The sequence below is a fragment of the Egretta garzetta genome, unplaced genomic scaffold (genome assembly GCF_000687185.1).
Source record: "Egretta garzetta isolate BGI_Z169 unplaced genomic scaffold, ASM68718v1 scaffold413, whole genome shotgun sequence".
NCBI lineage: Eukaryota > Metazoa > Chordata > Aves > Pelecaniformes > Ardeidae > Egretta > Egretta garzetta.
This window is the reverse complement of record NW_009259054.1, coordinates 356,056-364,275: the sequence shown is the minus strand read 5'-3', so window position 1 is coordinate 364,275 and position 8,220 is coordinate 356,056. Positions and strand designations below refer to the sequence as shown.

Sequence of the window (8,220 nt, the reverse complement as noted above, 5' to 3'; positions counted from 1 at the left end):
TCCCTTTTAGAGTAATTTGATGGCCTGCTAATAATCATGGATGATACAAGACCACTTAAATGCTGCTTTGAGGCCTCAACTCCGAATTGAACAAAGCACGGTCCTTGCAGGCCATCTTTACAGGTAAAAACTCTGACATTATTATATGCTGAAATTTCAGGGGTTCAAACTTTTTTGAAGTGTAATGAGCTTTTTACAACATCCCATGTAATTGTTGTGAATAGCTGATATTATCCTATGATGTTTATTACAAAACTAGGCCAAATATGCACATGACTAAACAACTGTTCTCTTTTCATGTATTTCACAAGGTTCTGATCCTATATTCATTTATATCTCCTTGTGGTATATTTAAAAAGAAATACAGCACATGTATTTCAAGACATATTCAGGTTTAACTAACCTACTAATTCATTCTACGTCCATACTTAGGAAATGTCTGCCAATCAATCAATGAGAATTAGATGGATTATTTTTATTGCTATGGTGAACCACAGAAGAAATGTGTAACATTGCTCCAGACTCCAGCTTACACCAAAATGTTTCTAAAATATTGAATAAAAATGACAGAATGATAAATTTTATCTGCAGTGTGACGGCATCAATCATCTGGTACCCGCAGCAAACTGTTAAAACAAGATTAGATTCAAAAAGCATGAAGGATGAAATACGACTTGTTTTCACAAGTATTTAGTTCCTATGGGTTACAGCTGATGTGTGCTGACAGGGCCATGGCAATGAGGCCAACCAGGAACATCTCGCCAACCCACCCTCTAAATCTCAGTCTATCCACTTACACAGCAGTTCTAATACCATTTTTTCTGAATGAACAAACCAGGCAGAGTATTATCAGGTAATCATGGTGAAGCCCTTCCCCTTCAAATGTAAGCAAAGTCTTTTTGTTGCAGTCTTTTGACTTTTTTTTTCCCTTCAAAAATCATACAAGCAAGTAGCTCCCATTGACTTCAAAAGAAACTGCATCCCCATAACAGAAGTTAGCATTTTTCCTCCTGTTCTTCTCCACTCTTTCTGTCAGACATGCTTAATTTTTGAAACTAAATCTGCATTGTTAACATAGCAAAAAGCTGTAGGAAATACCAACTTCTCCATCCTTGATATCCACCAAATCTCTCTTGCAACATTCTCTGATCTGAACATACAAGGCTCCAAATGTTTTCATCTGTCTTGCTCCAGTTTGTCCCTTTCTGAAAATACTGTTAGGAATGCAGTATCTGCTATACGCAACCTTTTCTAGGGTATAGATAATTCCATCTATTGCATCGGTAAGAGTTCAAACCATATGTAATCTGCAGATGCCAAAACCCCTAGCGGGTGCATAAAACTGTACTCAATTTGTGGAAAAGACTGTGGCCTCTGAAATGAATAGTCAGGTTTAGCTGTCTTCTGTGATGATGCTTGTGATGACGTTGTAATCGATATCAAGGTGTATACAGAGTTATAATACTTTTATTTAAGTATATAATAAATATGCTGAATCTCCCTGTTGCTGTTGCCAGTAACAGGCAAATAGCCTTAGATTATGCCATAGAGAGGGTTCCTTGATCATGGCTTTTTCTCCCTCTTTTCTTTTGTCAACAGTGAAATATTTCTGGCAGCTTCCATTTAAAGAGAAAGAGCTAACCAGTTTCAAGTAGTCTGGTTTAAAAGCTTCTCGTCCCATGTAAACAGCTGAATTATTTCCAGCACAGTTTCACAAGCACAAGTGTTTCCTTCCTGCTTCGGCCAACTACTCAATAGCACAGCCTGTGGAGGATGGTAATCCACTTCTGCAAGGTCCCTGGGATAAACGTGGCTTTAAGAAATCACATTCTGTCAAGAGGAACAGCACTATGATCCCTCTACAGAGAGGTAAATCTTTGCTAAGCATGGTCCTCAAGCCACTGAAACTAGCTCCATGTGACTTTGGGCCCGGGGTATCCAAGTTTTCCACCTAAGTAGGACAGACAGAAAGACTTGAGCACTACTCTTTCTCTCCCTCTCTAGTTTTACAAGGTGAACTCGGATCTCCTTTGTATGAACAAATGACAGCCAAGTAGATACTTCTGAGTAATTTTCTCCAAAGACACACTGTGTACCAGGTAAGGTAAACTGGCAAAATCCAAAAGGGACTTTTGTTAGAGGTATGTTGCCATTAATTTATACTCCTGTGGAACAGTTGGCTGACATGATGAAATACTCTAGAGGCTAGCCCTGAAAAAGCAATCCTCCTAAATGCTTCTTTGGAAAGATCCTTAGGAAGTGAACAGTCAATAGGGCTGTGTACAGATTTTTTAGCTTCTGTAGCCTTCTTTTTCCTTTTTCACTTTAAGATGACAATGCAAAAGGTTCTTTGTCCTCAACTTCCAAACACTGTATGAGAACTCATGTAGCTTTTCTACCCCATGTACCTTAGAATATTTTTGCTGCTGAATCTACTGATGTCATATTTGATATCCTTAAACCCACAAGAAATCCCAGACACTTCATAAAGCTGCTTTGGGGTACAATATGAAAGACACAGGCACTTGATCTTCCATGGCATGCCAGCCATGCAGTTGATGTAATCTTCCAGTCTAATTTCCTGTTAGATTTCCAATTAAATCTCTCATAAAGGAAGAAAAATATAAAGGAGGGCAAGGTCTCTGTTTCTTTATCTGACTCTGTTTTGTACACTTTCTTTGCAAACAAAAATCAATAGCAAAACTTCATCAGTAGCATCTGTATTCCATGTTTGTTTCACACACCACAGAGCGTATCTCTGCAAAGATTTGTGTAGCTTGTCAATGAAATCACACAGAACTAGGTAGTAGTAATAGTAACAGCAATACTTAATATGAGAAGTTAGCTTGATCATACACCTTTCGGATGTCATCCTACTGTCAGCTGGCTTATTCACATCAGACTTGAAGAGAGAACTAGGAAATCCGGATGCTGGAAGAAAGACTATTGGTGACGGCACCCTCTCCAGAGTTTTTAACGAACAGCTAACCTAATACGGCAGTAGGTGAAAATGTCACAGTAAATCGCTATTCATCAATCGTGATTAAAACAAAGCCACTGACATTGCTGACCCTTCTTTTAGAAATAACAGAAGAAAGCACACAATACTTCCAGGCTGAGCACAGTCTGGCAGGTACACGAGCAGGTTAGCTGAAGCAAGTCATGTTCCTAAAACACTTCTCAACAAGGCAGGCACCAAGATCTACAGCTACTTCTATGCAATGTCTTCTATAACACATCATGTTATCACTGGAAAGACGGAATCTTTACTATAGGACATGGTAACAACCCCTTGAGCCTTTTTTTTATGAGTAATTGTGTGTCATCTCTAATGTTCACTAAAATCAGAGAGGTCAGGCATCTTTAAATTCCCATCCAAAAGACTCAAGTCAGAGGAATACCAAATAATACACTTAATGACATTTCAAGCCAGTAACCACATCTTTACAATTGGGTCCCACAGCTGGGTTTATCCTCTTAGAAGGAACATATGAGACCTTTACCAAATTTCTAGGACATGAATAATGGATGAATCCAACAAACTTTTGCATGCAGAGGCAGCGATTTAAAAAGCAACAACTGTGAGAAAAATGTCAAGGGTCTAGCTTGTCCTATTTTGCATGAGCTTTCAGCACTATTCACTAATGTTGGCAGAAAAGGTTTGGTTCCAATCTACTGCTACACACTTCTGTTGCCAAAAATTCAAAGTCCGTCTCTTAAGCTGGTTCTATAGAGTTTGACCAGTGTTCACATGATCCTCCCCTCCCAGAGACTACTGGATGACTGATGTTTTATTTTGTATTGGATTAGACATAAAAGCATAAAAAAATCCACGGAGAAAGCCACACCTATTGTACACATTTTCTTCTGCTTTTAAAAATGTTGTATTACCTAGGTAAGTCTAACTAGAAGGGCACATTTTCTCCTTCATTTGAAATTAACTATTGACTATGCAGTCAATACTTGACCAGTGCATGTGTTTCAAATAAGAGCAAATAAAACCCAAGAAACTTAATTCTTGTCAGTCCTCAATTTTGCTTATCCTGGAAAAGCAGACTGTGACCTAGTGGAAGCTGGCATGATCCTATGGCTTCTTCAGTTTGAAGCTGGGATTCTGCCTGAGCTGTTTTCAAGTCTCTTCCAGCTGGTTATCTACCTAAGGGTGACATCAAAAACCTGCTCAGTTTGGCAGTAACTTGGCCAAATTTGGTTCGGCTCAGCGAACATTTGTAAGATGTTCCCCCTCCCCCTAGATCTTTCCTCCTACCTGCCCTCCCCTAAGGAAAATAGAAGAGAGCCAAAACATCTGGTTAAAGAGCAAGCTGACGTAGGGGACAGTCTTTCTCCTGTGTCAAATAATATCTCTCCTGATGATTCTTGGCCGAGTTTTCATTTACTAAATCCTGTCACATTGAAATCTTCAGCATCAAATGTACCAGCCAGCTCTGGGTGTTCTGCCTCCCCCTGTCATCAGCTGTGCTGCCAGAAGGACGCCTAACAGATCTGATGCTCTATAAGCATCTATATGGTGTAATCAGACCACTGTGTCAGTGCTACCTGAGTGTCATCCCATCTGCATCTCTGGTTCTGGCTGGGTTTCTCATAAAGGCAGGAGCCACTGGTAGGCAATTTGAGGGAAACAGCTAGTGCTCTGTGTAGGACTTCCATGGACGTAGACACAGAAGTGGAAAAAAATGGGGTAAGAACAGCATGCACACAGTTATTCTGGCTCAGAAGATTGCCCAAACATAGTGTATGAAGAGGGAGCCCTGAAGGGGTAGAGGGGGTCTGACCTTGTAGGTGAAGACGATGACTGAGAAGTGTTCATTGGTTTGGGCCTTTTTTTGTTTTGGGTTTGTTTTGTTTTGTTTTGTTTTGCAGCACTTTCACCCTCATTCAGTATCTCTGATTTTGGATCAGCATCTCTTGTAGACCACGTGTTAGATGACTGAAATGCCATCCGAGGTCAATTCCTATTAGCCCACTATTAGAATACTTGACTTCCCCTCTGCTCCGTGATTAAAGCTGGCCCTAAGAGAACAGCTCGTCACCGCTGTCCACAGCACTGCACGTGCTGACAGTTCAACCCACCGAAATAATCCCAGTCCCCAGCAAGAGATGGCAGGCCTGACTCCCAGTCTGAAGGAAGAAGAGATACCCATCCTGAGAGAGGGACACCTAGACACCTCTGTGGTATCCTTTGATGCGCATTAGGACTTCCCCAAAAATGAGAGCTGAAGTTCTTCCATCTCTTGCTGCTTCCTAATTAAAAAGAAACTGGAAATGCAGGGCTTTATCTTAACAAAAATGTTAGCGTACCAAAATTACAATCAAATTTACTCTGTCCGCTTAAGTAAGGAGAACATGGCCTAGAAGAAAATATGCCCTGTGAAACAAAAGCCAAGCCATGAAGACTAGCATGCAATCAGAAACGATTTTTTCCCCATTCACCTTCCTGAGCAGCAATGAACACTTTTGCCTGATTCCTACTCTTACCTGAAACGCCTGCTGCTCTGCGACCATGGCCAGGCTGGCCGTTTTGCTTGTTGACACTACCCACTCACTATACAATGTCAAGGCTGTATGCAAGTGTGTCGTGGGAGAAGTTTAAATACAGACTCTAAATACAAAAGAACATCATTTTCGAGCACTGGCAGCTTTCACCTGGCCTGGGATACATCAGGGAACAGCACTTTTTAACAGGCAGAGCCAAGAGGTGTAAGAATGACTGGGGCAGCAGTGGTGACAGCCAAGTCAGTGCAAATGGGAAGGCCGTCCCATTGCAAGAACTAATGCAGAGGAAGACGTGTCGGGGAGCCGGCAGAGTAGCTACGGCACACTGCCCTAGGGCACCTACTGTAGGTGTAGGTGCATGAACAACCACCAGCAAAACAAGGCAGAGAATAATACAAACCCCACAGGAGACTGCAGAAGATAATGGCGCAGGACACAGGAAAGAAACCAGACTCCAGCGAAGCCAAAACGTGCCTCGTTCAAAACTACACTTGACAAAGTGCCAGAATATTTACGACAGGGAGCGATCTTGGAGGGGTGAGTCAGTTGCTGCAGATGGATGCCTTCCCCAGGACGTGGAGTGATCCCAAAGCCAAGAGAGCTACGAGCCACAACAGAGGGAAGCCCTTCAGGACATATTCCCCAGGCAGTGTTTATTGAATGAGGATGGCTGACACCTGTATGAAGGAGACCTAAACCACTGCCATTTCCACTAATAGCTGTGGAGAAACCCATTCCCTGAGGTCGGACCGTAACCATTAACCTTTCCTGGCCCTTTTTAGGCAAGCAGTGCTCATCGGAGCACAGGACAGAAGCAAAACCAAGAAGTCAGAGATACTCCTCTGCATTGACTTCCCTGGTATCCTCTGGCTGATGCTAATCAATTGTCCAAAACATATTTAAGGCGGAACTCTGTGGGAATGCTTTGCTCTCAAAGCAGTAGGTGAGCTTTTCATTCAGGTTTCCCCGGAGCTCATCCTCAAAGGTGAGAAGCATCTGTGATCACGTCACAGAAGTACGGCTAATGCCAGGCTGAGGTTATTTGTCTTCAGATCTTCTTCACGTGGAGGCCAGAGACTCATTTTCTTTCAAAAGCTGTTTCTGTTTCTAAGTCTATGAGTACAGACAAATAAAACTGAGACATAAATTGAGACACATAAAACTAGGAAAAGGTTGGCTCCCTGTCTCTTCAAAATGCTCTGAGGAATAGCTGTAATTTCTTCACCAAATTTCATTTTGATTACTTTTAAGTGCTAGAAAACACTGGGGAGGATACAAATGCATATCACATATATCTACGCAGAAAGAATATTTGCCTTAATCACAAGTGATACAGTATCTGCAGCAGCGCTCCTTCTTTTGTTTTTAATTTCTCACAGAAACAGGCTCTGTTCTCTTCCTCATGTTATACTCCCAAAGTAAAAAGTAAGCTGATTTACTATCAGTTGCATATTTCATAAAATCACATTTTCTCATGTTTATAAATTGAATCTCTGCAAGGACTGTTATAAGACTTGTTTGTATGCACACAGCAAATTTAATCTACACGGGTCCCATACCCGTCAGTCTCTTGCAACTCTGGCATATTGCCTTTTTATTAGCATTAACTCAGTCTTTGTCGAAACATTCCCTGCCTATCTCTCCTCCTGAAGTGGAGATTGCCACTTTCTCCATGGTCACACTTTCTCATGAGGCGCCAAAGCGCACAGACAGGTTCGGGTTGGAAGGGGCCCTTGGGGGACCAGCTTAGAGCACTGCCCGGGGCTGAACATCTGGGAGATGTTGTGGAGGAGACCCCACACCTTCCCTGGGCAGCCACCCGGAGAGGCCACCCTCACTCCGAACCTTAACACGTAACCAGAACGGGCATCTGAAGATCCATGGCCATCTCCCTTGCACATTAAAACACACTCTCCTGCCAGCGAAGGCCACGCTCCTACCATTGGCCTGGATTTCCACTTCCCACTTTTCCCCTTCCTTTCCCGAAGGCTCTTTTGCTTCATTGGTCTCTCCCGCTTCTTACTGCTGTCTTTCACCAAGGATCTTGTCCTTGACAAAAACTCGCCTGTTTTCACCTCATGGCGAGAGATCTTGTCCTTGACAATAAGCCACCTGTATTTTCAACTCATGGCAAGAAATTATTTAGCTCCATTTGCCTTCCAATTTTCACCCTTCCTGTTCCGCTGTTACTGGTTTTTCTTAGCTATAATTTACCATACAGTAGAACAGTATTTTTCAGTAATTTAATGTTGTATTAATTTCTTTTGTATTTCTTAGTTCATGCATTACATATCAAGCTAGTCTTTTGTTTTCTCATTGTTTCACATATTATAAGTGGTTCTCTTAAGAGGTAATTTTTCACATAAGGTTACCTGACACTCCCAATTACAAGATCCTGTATCTAGCGCAAATCCATTTTTCCCCTTAAAAAAAATTAATCTAGGCAAAGACCCAAATTGGAAAAAGAAAAAAAAAGCAAATATTTTAACATACCTGCAAAAATACTTTTGCCAATTGCAAGAACAAGGAAAATTAAGGAGATTTGTCCCTGGCATTGTACATTTTTAACCATTTTCCTTAAATTTATCACATTAAAATATCTTAACTCATGCAGAATTTTGTGAAAATTTCTGAAATTGTGCAGAGGCTACCAAAAGTGCCTTTAAAACAGACCAAAACTTGGCCAAGCATCTGCAAACTCTTGAG

At 41.5% G+C, this 8,220-nt stretch overlaps 1 protein-coding gene across 1 annotated transcript in view; it reads right to left on the bottom strand.

Moving 5' to 3' along the window:
- Window positions 1-8,220, bottom strand: part of ANKH (ANKH inorganic pyrophosphate transport regulator) — a 210,131-nt gene that overhangs the window by 46,709 nt on the left and 155,202 nt on the right. The window lies entirely within an intron of this gene.